This window comes from Drosophila persimilis, unplaced genomic scaffold (genome assembly GCF_003286085.1).
Source record: "Drosophila persimilis strain 14011-0111.01,24,50 unplaced genomic scaffold, DperRS2 tig00003933-arrow-pilon, whole genome shotgun sequence".
NCBI classification, from domain to species: Eukaryota; Metazoa; Arthropoda; class Insecta; order Diptera; family Drosophilidae; genus Drosophila; species Drosophila persimilis.
This window is the reverse complement of record NW_020825706.1, coordinates 882,568-897,354: the sequence shown is the minus strand read 5'-3', so window position 1 is coordinate 897,354 and position 14,787 is coordinate 882,568. Positions and strand designations below refer to the sequence as shown.

The 14,787-nt window shown below is 40.3% G+C and overlaps 1 protein-coding gene across 1 annotated transcript in view; it reads right to left on the bottom strand.

Moving 5' to 3' along the window:
• The window catches only part of LOC6594072, a 106,241-nt gene that overhangs the window by 70,988 nt on the left and 20,466 nt on the right, over window positions 1-14,787 (bottom strand). The gene's annotated exons all lie outside the window — the stretch shown is intronic.

The following is a 14,787-nucleotide window of genomic DNA, read 5'->3' as shown; positions in this document are numbered from 1 at the left end:
TTCTGTTCTGTCCTGTCCATCTATCTAAATGTCTTCCTGTCCGTCTGTCTTGGGCAAATGAATAGCCAAAGTTTTGTTTGGGGCATTAATTGGGAAACAGCAAAGACAGGCCGTAGAAAGAGAGGTACAGAGCGAAAGAGAGGGAAGGTAAGCACAAATCGAGAAGGCTTAGTAGTAGAGGTCCTCTCTCAGGAAAGGGAGAAGGCTCGACCTCTCTCAGGATATGGAAAAGGCGGACTAGATCGCCATATCTCTCTCTGTGGAAATGGAAAAGGCTAAGTAGACCTCCGCCTCTCGCCCCCCACGCAAATCGACTTGTCCCCCCACAACTAATATCAACTCTAGAGCTGCCATTACCACCCCGTAAACCTCTGCCTAACTAACGGTAATTGACAAAAGAGTCATGAAAACTTTGACTGGAAAGTTGCTGCCACACGTTTTTGTTGTTTAACACGCAGTCAGAACAACCTGGTCGCTCCCCACCCCCTCCCCGGCAAGCGCTCCCCTTTGGACAAAAACTTTCATATGACAGGCACTGAAGTGAGGAGCAGAAAAAAACAGGAAGAGGAGCAGCAGAAGGAGCAGCAAGAGACAGTAGCAGGCCACAGGAAGTAGCTGTGGCAAGGTGGCAAGGTGTGTGGCAGGTCACTGCCTACTACTTACTCGTGCGCTCTCCCTCCCTCTCCCTCTCTGCCTCTGTTACAGAAGTTTTGCATTGGAGGTAATTAAGAGCTGTGTGTGGCAAGTGTTTATTGAGAGGCAGCAGCAGCTCCCCCTACCCCAAAGGAGGGCTTCCCTCAAGGACTAAACTTAGAAGAGGCAACTAAAACTTAGAAAAGAGAAAGAACTAAGCCACAAAGTGGCAAAACATGGCCCCCCACCCCCTCTTTCCCACGATATTGATCTAGTCATAACTCTTTCGCTTTGCTGCCGCTTTTCGACAAATTCCAAGTCACTTGTGTGCAGCCAGTGAACCCATTTGGAGGCAGCAATGCCCCATGCCCCGGGGGCAACAAAACAGTCAACAAATGGCACATTAGACGGGAAACGGAAATGAAAGGCAAAAGACACACAACAACAAAAAATGTCAAGCAAAAACCTATGACAAAAACCCAGTCAATTATGCCAACAATATGCACCACATTTCATAAAACGACTCTGGACGGAGGGAGGGACGGTTGGAGGGGGGAGGGAATGGCAACAAGGACTTGGTGGCTCCTAGGGCCATAAAACTATAGCCATTGCCATTGTTAAAACAATCACAAAAACAGACAAAAACTATCAATTGTTGTTGTTGTTTTTGTTTGCGGAATATTAGATGCACTTACTTTTAATTTGTTAAGCAAAATATTCAAAATTAATATATTTCAAATTAATAGATTATTTTATTTAACCATAAATATTAATATTAAATATTTGGTTGTTTTTTTAGGTAAAAAATACACAATTTTGAGTACATTTTTGTTGTTATTTATTTTTAAACTTAGAAAAAATATGTGAATTTTAATGGAATTTTCTTTGTATTTTCTATAAAAAAAAAAATTTAATTTTTTTTTTAATTTTAACTGTTTTAAATGTTTTAACTACAAAATTTTGAGAATCATCTAGCTCTTTTGATGGAGTTTTTCTTTGTTTTACTTCCAACAAAGTTATGATTTAATGATATTTAAAATTGTAGGTTTTTTTAATTTCAAATAATTTTTTTTTTTAAATTTGCATTAAATCCATAAAAATTATGATTTATTGATATTTAAAATATTAGCTGTTTTAATTTTTAACGTTTGTTTGTTTTGTTTATTTTAAACCTCAAAAATTATGGGAAATTTAAATTTTTTTTGGCATTTTCTTTGTATTAACTCCAAAAATATAATGAACTCTTGATATTAAATATTTAATATATTTTCAATATATTATTTGATTAATATTTAAATGATTTTAATATTTAAGGGGTTGTTTTTTTTTCTATAAATTCTGCTAAAACCCCACAAAAAAACTCGCTCTTTTATGTGTAATTTTTCCACGAAAAATCATGCTCTTGGCCAACAATCTTAGCTGCCATTCAAATATCTTAAAAAAAAACAAATAAATAACTAATAAAAAAATATATATATATTCTAAACCCACAATTTGGTAGATTAAAAGCTTGAAAAAGTGTTTCAAGAGCCAAGAATCAAGCAAAAAAAAAATACAAATAAAAGATAGGAATTTCCCAATCTCCCTTTCTGATATTTCATAGAACCTTAAGCTCTTAGATTTATGAAATCCCTCTTGGGGCCCTCCAAACAGCTCTTCAAATCCACAGAACCCTCCTCGTGCCCTGCGAAAGGGTATTCGAAATGCAAAAACCAAACGAAACGAAATGAAATGAATAAGCGATGGGCAGCGATGGGCAGCGGGGGGTAGTGGGTTCTCCACAGCACGGAGTGGAGTTTGGAGTTGTAGTTGGAGTTGCAGTTGCAGCCTGGCAGTGTGAATGTTTTTATGCCCCGTGGAATGATAGTTTTTTTCTCTTGCTCTTTTTTGTTGCGTTTTTTTTTACCTGGGCCTCGGCCTGGGCCTGGGCTTGGGCCTGGGCCAATGCCTTTTGGCGTTTAGCGAATAAATTGAGCGCAGCAATTTCATTTAAATGTGCACAATAAACTTAGTTCCATGACCCTTGAGGCAGTTCCCCTCCCCTCCCCCACTGTCCCTCTCTCTCTCTCTCTGTCTAGCATTTCCCGCTGTTTTTCCTGTCATTTTCCCTGTGTGCTTTTGCCGTCGCTCTTTCGGTATCGTTTATGTCTGCACATCGTCTAAATTGTAAATCACATTAAATTTGCGAGCAGAAACGGAAGTGCAGCACACACACACACACACACACACACAGACACACACTTGTGGCCAATTGAAATGAATTTGCGGTTGCAAGAAAAAGAGTCACCCGAAAGGAAGGAAAGCCAGCGAAAGTTTATGCAGCACGGAAAAACTGTCACACAGGGAAATCAATAAACAGTGGGGAGAGGGGCAGAAACAACAGAGGGAAGGGTGTGGAAAAAGAGTTAAAGATTGCCTGAAAAAGTTACGTGAAAAGAAAGCAGGAAGGCAGGTGGCAGGTGGCAGGGGTATTGTTTTTTTAGTGGGTGGCAAGTGAATGGTAATTTAGTCGCTTGACTTAGCATTTCCCCTTAAACGTGCCCCTTGCCCCACCCCTTTGTTTCCTCTGTTCCCCTTCGCAGCCTTTGTTTTTACAGCCATTCGAAATTTGATTTGCATTCAATTCTTCAAGCTCCCGATTCGAGGATTTCCTGCGGGATATATGTATATCCTTTAGCCGTATAATCGTCTGCATTTGTCAGACGATTTGACATTATTTGAAGGAACAGAAGGGAACAGCATGGAATGGAATGCCAGGACGGGGAAAGGCACAGCAGAAGGGAACAGCATGGAACGGAGGGAATGCCAGAGCGGAGCCACAGAACGGAATAGCAGGAAACGGTAGGACAGAACGGAGAAAGGAACAGCAGAAAGGAACAGTTTTCGACGGAATGGAATGCCAGAATGATCAAAGGAACAGCAGAAAAGAACAGAATGGGAATACCAGAACGTAGAAAAGAACGGCAGAAGAGAAACAGCATGGAACGGAGTTCCCGAATGAGGAAAGGAACAGAGGAAAGGAACAGCATGGATCGGCAAGCCAGAACGGAGAAACCAACAGCAGAGGGGAACAGCATGGAACAAAACGGCGAAAGGAACAACAGGAAGGAACAGCATGGAACGGAAGGCCAGAATGGAGACGATGGAGCGGGGAAAATGTAAATTGATTGACTCAATGAAAATCAGTTTAAAGATCTCGTATAGCAGGGGGGGTGCAGTGCAGGAGATGTCCCCCATTTTTCGATGGACACTGGCCTCCCCTTTCAATTAAATCCTGCCGCCTGGATCCGGCCTGGATTCTGGCATACAAAATTTAAGCAATATTTTAAAAGCCTTCCTCCGACCTGCCTTGCATATTTCATGGTTTACATTTTACAGCCTCCCTCCCTCCCTCTCTCCATCTCTCCCCCCTTTCGGCCACCCAAGAACCTACCAAATTGGGGAGGGGCGGGGGCATACACTTTTGCACCTGCAACACTGCAACAATTTCTTCTGTTTGGTTTTTTTTTCAGCCTCAATTTCCGGCAAAACTGCCGACACGGCTTATCACTGGGTTCCTGTGCCTCTGGGCCTGTAGCCCCCATGCCCCCTGCCCCCCCTGCCCCCTGACCCCACTACACGCTCAAGTGAACTTTTTACTAAATAATACAACAACAAAAATTTGCGCAGCGTCCACTTTGCAGACTCCTTCATGCAACAAAAAAAAAAGAAAAGAAATATGATTTTATTTTTTGTTGCATTTTTAATATTGAGCAGAGGGCTCTAGAGGGGGGGTGTAGGGGGGTGCAGGGGGGGCTGTACGACCTAAATATTTGCCCTGCTGTTAAATTAAAAGAATGAAAAGCAAAAAACAAAAAGAAAAGCCTGGAAAAGTCGTCAGCAAATAGAGAGAAAAAAAACTAAATCAACAAATGCCTTGCGGCTGCCAAACGACGTCGACGAGGAGGACACATTATGGTAGCAAAATGGCGACAAACGACCGGAAGTAGCCATACACACACACACACGCACGCACACACACACATGGATAGTACTGCCCGCAGGATAAACCTACGGCCGCTGCCGCTGCCTGACTTCCTGCGATTTAAATATGCGGCCTAGCCGCAGAGCCAGAACGAAAGCCCCCCCAAGCCAAAGGACACCACCACGCATGCAAATAGACGAGGGGGGGAGGACAACACAGGAAGGCAGAGGGCTGGGTAGTGGGTACATAATGAGGCGCTCTTTCTATGCCCAGACCAGAGGCCAGCCGCCGCCGCCGCCGCCACCGCCGCTTTTGCTCATTTCCAGGTCGACATAATTTGTCCATAATTTGTCTGCGTCTTTTCCACACACACACACAGGGGACGGGGGGAGGGGGCACAGGAAAAGCCGTGGGGGGTTCCTTGGCGGAGGAAACCCCCTGTCTGGGCGGTGGGTTTATCTCTGGAGGAGGAGCATTTCCTCTTCTCTGTCTCACATTTTTATTGGTGGGAAGTTCCTCCTTCCTCCTCCCTTTTTCCCCATTCATGGGGGGGTAATATCTCCTCTCTTTCCCCTATTCGTGGCTGGGTAATACCTCCTCCCTTACTTCCCTTTTTTTCGGTGTATTATCTCCTCTCTTTCCCCCATTTGGAGCCCTCTTCCTACTCCCATTTCCTCCCGGCTTCCACGCGGATATGTAAATTATAAAATTAGGCTTAATTTTTTAATAAAAATCTCCAGGACTCCTGGAACCCCTGGACTCCAGCACTACTCCTTTGATAAGCCGCATGCAACGACACATTGAAGGTGGCATATGACCTAATTCTTTGACCCCCCCTCCCCCATCCCGTACTCTGTCTCAGGCACGGACACAACCATTAATCTAAAACCATTTTGGACACGGCACAAAACAGTACAATTGGCGCCGCGTGTGGCTGCCACAGCCGCTGCCACTGCCACTGCCACAAATGGTGTTAACAACTTTTTCACGCTCTTCTCCATGGCTGGAGACGTTGGAGACTAATTAAACGGAACGCGCGGCGGGGTCGTCTAATCATGTTGATTGTGTGACCACTGATTGATTGATTGATTGATTGCATGGCTACATGAGACAGCGAAAGAGACACGGGGGAAAAGGAAAGCAGAAAGAGGAGCTACTACGCTTAGCGGGGTATTTAGGGGTCTCTGGCAAATGTTTGCTAGGAAAAAAGGTTGATTTCTTATAAGGATCTATAAAGCCCTCAAATATAATAGCTAAAACCACTAAAAGGGGGTCTTAAAAAGGTTTTAGAACCATTATTGGTATGTTTCTTTAGAGGAAGCTTCTCTCTGAGGTGTTCCTTCACTTCAAAGCCCAATTGGAACCTTTTTGAGGATATATCGTACAGTTCTACCAGGAATAGTATTTAAGTAATATTCATATACTGTTATAGGTATTATAACCATTAAAAGAGGGATCTATAATGGTTGAAGAACAATTATTTGAACATTTATTTAGGGTAAACCTTTTTCTGAGGTAATTCTTCATAAGAATCCCCAATTTAATGATCTATCCATCGCTATATCGATAATATATCTAACAGTTCCCCTAAGAATAGTATTTGAGTAACTTGTATAAGATATAATACCTTAAACCACTTAACGAGAGATCTATAAAGGTTTTAAGACAAGTATTTTGGGGTTTCTATGGGTTAAACCTTTCTCTGAGGTATTCCTTCAAAAAAAAGCCAATTGGAGCCCTATTTGAAGATCCATCCTTCGCTATATCGAGAATGTATCTTAAAGTCCTTCAAGAAATAGTATTTGGTTAAATTTCATAAAATATAATACCCAAAAACCACTAAAAGAGGGATCTATAATGTTTGAAGAACAATTATTTGAACATTTCTTTGGGGAAAACCTTTTTCTGAGGCATTCCTTCACAAAAAAAGCCAATTGGAGCCCTATTTGAAGATCTATCCCTGAATATATATATATAATATATTTTATAGTTCTCCCAGAAATAGTATTTGTTTAATTTTCATAATATATAATTCCTAAAACCACTAAAAGAAGGATCTAAAATGGTTCTTTCAACTATTCTATAGGGTTTCTATAGGGAAAACCTTTTTCCGAGATATTTCTTCACTTCAAAGCCCAATTGGAACCCTATCCATGGGTATATCGATAATATATCTCATTGTTCCTCAAGGTATACTATTTCTAAAAGCTAAATCCAATGCCCAGCTGTTCCACGAGGCCTCTGAGATGCTTCACCTATGCCTCATTGCTGCCTCCTCGACTGAATCGGTCCCCAGAATCCCACAACAAAATCCCTACTATCCGTTGGGCAACTTTCTTTCGGGCTTTTCTGCCTTCGGTTTCAATAAATTATGGCTTTATTTTACATCAAAAATTAGAGCTGCACCTTTAAAGAAAACACACACGCCCATCAGCACACCCATAATTTTATATTATTTATAATATATTCATGATGATGCTTGGCTGCCTCGTTGACAAGAGGTGCAACAGCAGCAGCAGCAAAAAATAATAATAAAATGCAGGCAGCAGGAGGCGGCAGGAGGCAGCAGGAGGCAGGCGGCAGAAAAGAGCAACAGCTGCAATGACAATAACTCTTGGCAGTGCCACAGCAGAGCAGAGAAGAGCAGAGCATCACCATAATGTTGCCACACAGAGTGTGTGAGTGTGTGTGAGTGTGTGGCATGTGTATCTATGCAGCAGCTGCAGTCGCGCCGCCAGCCATGTCCCTTTATCGTTCCCTTTAGATCCTTTTCCTTGCTGGATTTTTTCCTTTTTTTCGCCCTTTTTTTTTTTGTATAATTGCAAAATGTTTTGTTTTAATTAACTGAAGCGAATTTTTACAGCTGACAGACAGGGAAATTCTATAGGCTTTCCACAGTCAGAGAGAGCTCTCCCCCTCCCTCTCTCTCCCTCTCTCTCTCTATCCTTGCTCCTTTCTCCCGCCTTTGTGTGTGTGATTATGATGCGCTTTATTGTCACACGCGAGTGTCTCGGAGACATGGCATACGGGAGTATCTGTATCTGTATCTGTCTTTCTGTGTATCTTCTGTGTTGCCTTTGCTTGTGGCGTGAAATTTATGTTTACAGCACAAGTGGGAGGTGCAATGAAAAGCCAAGGAACAGACGCCGCCACTGAAACAATAACAAAACGGAAACGGAAACGGAAGCTGCTGCTGCTGCTGTGTTTTTGGGGGGTTATATGAAGACATAAACATAAAAGTGTTTTATAATAAAGCAAAGCGTGAAATAATTCCCAAAGACAGACCACAAAAGCTGACAATTTTTATAGACGCACACACACAGATGCAGAGATACACAGATACTCAGATACAGATACTCAGGCACGCACACATGGACCTGCTTTTGTGGGTAATGATGTTAAATAAAATATTGTTTATGTGGCAACATAATAAATGGCCAACTGCCGCCAACCGACCCGACTCCTCGTAAAGCGCACACCTAGACGCCTTGCCCCACGCCCCCCCGCCCCATGCCCACGCCCCGCCAGAGCCATTCGCATCGACTTTATTATGGGCCAAAAGAGAACTCATAATGGTTTATATATATCTCAGATGTATCTGTATCTGTGCGGCTTTGGGTTCATGCGGGGCACTTGACAATTACAATAATGACAGATGTGTCCATTGGAGGCGCCTCCCCCACGCCCCAAGTGTAAATAAATGTTTAGACGCGGTTCTTCTGTGTTTGTATTTGTGTTTGTGTTGGCCAAAGAGTGACAGAGAGAGAGAGAGAGATGGCGGCCTCCGTTATGGCAGAGTGGAAAAATGCTTAAAGGTAAATCGAAATGATATATGCCTTGCGTTTAGGGTTTGGTTTAAATTTATTCCCTACTGGAGGCAGCGGGTTTTTTGGTCTAGTCGAAGCGTTTAAAATGTTCTCCTAGTTTTGCTTTTAATTTCACAATTTTAAAAGCTAAAAAGGAGTCTATTTTTTTCGATGTTAGGCAGCCTTTTTGCCTTTGCAAAATCACCTCTTAATCTGGCAGCTTTATTCCGATTAAAAAAAGTCAAAATCCAATAAAACCTAGTTTTAAAAAATTTAGAAAAAAATGTAAGAAACAGAAAAAATAAAAAAATATAGCAGATTAAAATAAAAAAGATATTAAACAGAAAATTAAATTGAAATACTGTTAAAATACATTTTTTTAAAGTCAAAAATAAATAAAATAAAAAATAAATCAGAAAGTTTAAATGAAAACCCTTTAAAATAAATTTTTTAAGGTAAAAATTAAATAAAATTAATAACTAAAAAATAAATCAAAAAATTGTATCACAAAACTGTTAAAGTAATATGCAAAATATACAAATATAATAAACGGATAAAAATAAATTAATTATATAAAAAAAAACAAAAATTTTTAGTACAAACCAGATTAAAAAAATAGACAAAATTAAATAACAAAAAATATTATTAAACAAGCACTAAAAATTAAATATACCAGACACAAAATAAAGAGATAAAAACAAAAATAAATATTTATTCACCAGAATTAAATAAAATAAATAAGGAAAAGGAGATACAAATAAAGTGAAAATAAACTAAAATAACCAGATATTTATTTTCCATTATTATCCTCGAAATTTCAATCAGAAAAGCCTTTAACATAAAGTAGGAATACTGTTGCGTTAGGAATATATATACAAATAAAATCGTTTCCGACCCTATATATTTTAATTTCTTTTCTCGTTAAGTTTAATCCATAATTTATTAGAAATAAATTCTAAAACATATATTTAAGGCCGCCTTAAATTGTATTTCCCTGCCTTGGTTTTTGCCTGCTTTTCATTATTTAAGTTTGGAGTTTTATTATTTAAGCCCCGGTCTTCTGTCTTCTGTCTGTCCCTTCCCGCCTCTGAGCCCGGCTCCTGCTTACCGCCGAGTGACCCAGTTGGCGGTCCTCGCCTCATCTCACACTCGAAAGATCCCCTCAGCCCTGCACTGCACTTCACTTGAGCTAACCCCAAGCCTCCTTGCGGCCTCACACTGGGTGTCCTGTGCCGGGCGGCTGTCATGTTAGGTGTCAGGAGAGCCCTGTACATGGACACGGACATGAGCATGGGGCAAGGTCTCCCTCCCTCCCTTGCCTTTCACCTTTCTCTCCTGCTTAACCTTCGAAAAACCCCTCCACAAAAGCCCAAAAATTCCATAGCTTCTCCCCAAAAAAAGGAAAAAAAACTTCCTAATTTATTATTTTGCGCATTTAAATATTTTAAGTGTCCCGCAGGATATGGCACACACACACACACATACCCCCTTCCCGCCACCCCTCCTTGGCCTCCGCGCCTTTTCATGGATAAACTTGCAAGGACACTAAAAATTAGTCGCTTGGTCGCATTTTCCATCCATGTGTGCTCTGCTCTGCTCTGCTCTGCCCCCAGCCCCCTCGCCCCCTGGCCACCTCTGTGCCTCATATGCCCCAGTCTTTTCAGCAGCAGCGGGTGTGGGGCATGCCACGTTACAAGTTAATATAATTTTAATGAAAATTAACATGAAGCCTGGGCACTTTTTTGCCACGCTTTAATTTCCCCAAAGACGGTACATCCCCCCTCCAGGCCGCCACCCACTGCCTGGCTGCCTCTGTGTCTGCCCCCGCCTTCCTTCTGGGGGCTCTTTCTGGGGCTCTTTTTCTGTGTTGGTTTATTGCACGCCTGCCGCCCGCCCCCCAGCCCCCTGCCTCCCGCACTATTAAGCGGATAGTTTACCATCTGCCGTATTCATTTTTATGCCCCTGGCCCTGCCACTGCCACTGCCACTGCCCCACGCACACAACTTGCCACATGCTCCTACATAAGCTTTTTGCCTAATTTGTTGCTAGAGAAGGCAGAGAGTGCGTTGTCGAGAGTCGGTCGTCGGGCGTCGGGCGTCGAGTGCGTTCTCGTGTTGGGATTTACGCAACTAATTTCCACGTAGGCGAAAAATTAAAAGGATGCTGCCGCATGCCGCATGCCACACACCTGACTTTGATTTATAATACCCCACAACGAGCGGCTCAGAGACGCCCCAGAGAGGGGGGCGGGGGAGTGCGGCAAAGCCTTTGTAACAGTGTCCTCCATGCAGCGGATCAAATTTTACTTGCCACAGCCAGCAGCAGCAGACGCCACAAAGCGCGCGTTGAGACTTTGATAAAATGTAATGCCACAGGGGACATGCACACACGGGGATGGGGCACGGGGCAGGGGCACGGGGCAGGGACAGTATGTGGCATCAAATTTCCATGTGTCGCTGCCACCCAAAGACCCTGTGCAAAAGGGAGTGCCCGAAATAACTAAATGCAATGGCAAACGTTGCATGCCCCACACACAAAACAGACAAATTTTAAGCAGTTGATTCATTTTCATTCACGGAAAATCATCTCCAAAGATCCATTTTCTTTTGGTTGAAAGCAAACCTTTGTGCTAGAAAGAACTTAGGGATTTTCCGACTCCTTTTCAATAGAGGATATCCTTGGTTGAGTGATGAAAAAACTCTTTTACCTTGGCTTGTAATATTTAATTAAATTTGATGGCAATCTCCTGTTACAAAATTTCCTTCATTTTCCCCATATTTTATCAATATTTTCTCACTAAAAACTAACTATTTCTTACTTCGAAAACACCCACAAAAATTACTACATTAAATGAAAATCTAAAAAGTTTTCAATTACACAATAAAAATTTCCTGACATTTTCCTGGAATTTTCCACACACATTTAATCATTATTTCATTGACTTAAAATATAACCAGAAGTACTTATAATTATTTTCTAAAATTTCATACAAAAGAAACAGAAATTAAAAGCCGAAAATGTGACAAAAAAGAATATCCCAAAAATGCCCCAAAAATATGCTCTAAATTATAAATAAATTCCCATGACTTTTCTTAACAATTTAGGCCACATTTTTCCAAAGTAAAACTTTAATCATTGTGTAATATTTCAAGCAGTGGGAAGACCCCCTCGAAATACTATCAAGCCCTTAATTCAAGCAAAAACCATATTAATATTTGAGTAAGTCTCTACCCCTCCCCTCTAACCATGTTTACCCCTTCTTTTGCCCTCTGAATTGGTCATTAGGTGACTGTTCCTTTGGCCGCAAGAGATAATCAGAAGCCACAAACACACAAAAGCCTCAATCATTTTTGGTTTTTGGCCAAGTTTTGTTGTTGTGGAATTTTCTCATTTATCAGAATGAGAGACAGACAGACTGGCAGGCCACGGGCAATGCCCTTGAGAATCAGATTTTTGTAATGCTGCTGGTGGGGGCGGGGTGCGGGGAAAGGTGTGGCGGAATGACCTTGAATGTAAGCAATTAGTTAATACATTTTTTTGTTGTTTGTAAGCAGCCTTGACGTCTCTCCTTCTAATAAAAATCACTGATAAATAAATAACATGACATTTCATTGTGGCTTTGTGTGTGCTTAGGAGATACTTTCACGGAGAAATGGGAAGAGTGTGGAGAGGGAGAGAGAGAGAGAGAGGGGGGAGTATGGGTGGTCCGAGGTGTCGCCTTAACACCATATCAAATACAAGTAACTTTCCAGCTCACTTTTTCGCCTGTCTTGGCCCGTAGATCCCCAAAGCTTTTGCCAGTCTTGAAGGCTCCTCCTCGCTACCCCCCCTCTCCCTCTCTCTCTCTCTCTCGCCAGCTGCCTTTTTTTGGTATTGGCCTTGTCGGTATTCCTGTCTCTGCTCCCTGTTCGTGTGTAATTCTGTTCACTTCTGTTCCCATCTGCTGTCTACACTCTGAGAAAAAACATATTTCAATTAAATATTCGGGTTTTAAATTTTAAAAAATTATGAAATTTAAAATAATTTACTTTGATTTAAATATAAATGCATTAAAAAGTCTTCTTAATATGGCATCATATTTAATCTTAATATAAAAACTTTAAAATAAATATAACATTTTAAAATTGTGGGGAATATATTTATTAGAAATATGAAATAAATAAAAATATATGTACTATATTAAAATTGTAGGGACATATGTATTTAAAATCAGAACATGAAAATATGTAATTTAAATTTTAAATGAAATGAAATTTTAGGAAATATTTGAAATAAAGAAATTTAAAATAAAATATATATTAAAATATATAATTTGAAAATTAAATTAAATGAGATTTGTAGGAAAAAGTTTAAATAAAAAAAAGTAAAATATTTGATTTAAATATTAAATTAAATTTTTAGGAAAAAGTTTAAATAACAAAATGATAATATTTAATTTGAATATTAAATTAAAATAAATTTAAATGAAATATTTTATATAAAAAAGTGAAAATATTTCATTTCAATATTAAATTATATTACATTTGTAGGAATTATTGTAAATCAAAATATGAAAATATTTAGATTAAATATTTAGTTAAATTTTTAAATAACATTTTAATCAAAAAATAAAAAATTAAAATATGAAATATATTTGTTTTAAAAATAAAATATCTTTATTTAAAAAATAAAATGAAATATTTATAAAAAATATACATATTATTAATTATATTTTAGTTATTTTTATATTTATTTTTTTTTTATTATAATTTATTTTATTTTTGATATACGAAAAATATTTTTTTTATGATAAAATTAAATGTATTTTTTATATAAAAATATTAAAAAATCAAATACTTTACTTAATATTTAATAAAATGTGTATGAAAAACGCTTTCGTTCGAAATTTATGGGTAGACACTTTTAAATCTTAAATTAAATAATAGTAAATACAAGTTCAGTGTGTTTCTTTTCTCTGAGTGTATGTATTTGCTTCTTGTGTTTGCCTGGCAAACGCATTTCGCAGTTTTCCCTTTCCCCCGCTCCCCCCCCCCTGCATCCATGTGTTGTTTATTTTATTCGTTGCGATATCGATTGTTTATTTCCCTGCTTTTGTTTTGCTCACTCTCCCTCTCTCTCCCGCTTTGATTTGACTCTGGAACGGGAATGAGAGTCTGAGATTGAGATTGAAGTCTAAGAAGTGGTCCAAGAGGTGGGGGGGGGGGGGGGGGGGGGAACCAGGGCTCAGGGATGGGGATATGGATAGGGATAGGAAACAAGGGGACTTTGCTTTGATTGAAACCCACTTGAAAGTGCCAAGGACTTTTGCTCAGTTAATGCCCAGAGCGGGAGCGGGAGCGGTAGGACCTCTTGGAGGGAGGGAAACTTTGGTATTGATTTCCTGGTTATTTCGTTATCCTCTAATTAGCGGCTACCCCTCCCCAGCCCGTAGCCCGTAGCCCCCCTACCGATAGAACTTTTGGTAATTAGTGTATTGTATTGTATTGTTTGAATTCCTCTCTCTCTCTCTCTCTCTCTACCTTGGGTTTTTCATTGATTTAACAATTAGGTATAAAGTTTTCGCAGCGATTAAATTGAAATTATTTCGTGTCCTTAAATCCCAATTAGAAAGCGGCACCAAAATTGCCGGCTGTGGTGTCCTGGCAACGCAATCTTGAAATTCGAAGATTTCCTGGAAGAGTAATTAAGCGGAGGCTTTTGCTCCTAATGAGCCCTGGAGAGAGCTCTGCATCTTCCTCTTCAGTTGAGAGATTGCCCCTCCTGCCTGCCTCGTTAGAGATTCCTCTTGTCATGTGTCAAAGTTGAGATGCCACTCCCATTGCCTGCGGCTAAAACGCCAGAAAGCAAGATAAAAACAAGCCCAAAACAACACACGACAGAGAAAAAAAAACAAAAAAAAAAGAGTAGAGTAGAAAAGAGGCCCAAAAAGTCTTCTGGCTCTTCCGCTCTTTTGTACTGGTCCCCCCCCAAAAAAAAAACAAAAAAAACACATGCCACGGGGATGCGCGGCAGGGGTACAAAAGGTGCCGCCATCAAAGCGGGTGACTATCACATAAGTGCCTCCATCCATGCCCCACTGTCAGGCTGTTGCCCCCCAAAGGCGGCTGCTGCAAGTTGCCGGCAGGGAGGGGGGGGAGCGGCTTTAGACCCACTTTTGGGGCCCTTTTTTATTGTTTGTCTCTCTCTCCCTCTCTCTCTCTCTCTCTCTCTGTTGCTGTCTCTTTCGCTCTTGTTTTTTTTTCTTTATTTCTCTTCAATTTTTCTTTATTTTCCTCTGTTTTGCTCCATTTTCCCATGTTTTCTTCTATTTTTGCTGTGTGTTTCTTATATTTTCTTTTATTTCCTCTCTCTCTATTCGTGTTTTGTGCCCCGAAAAATAGAGC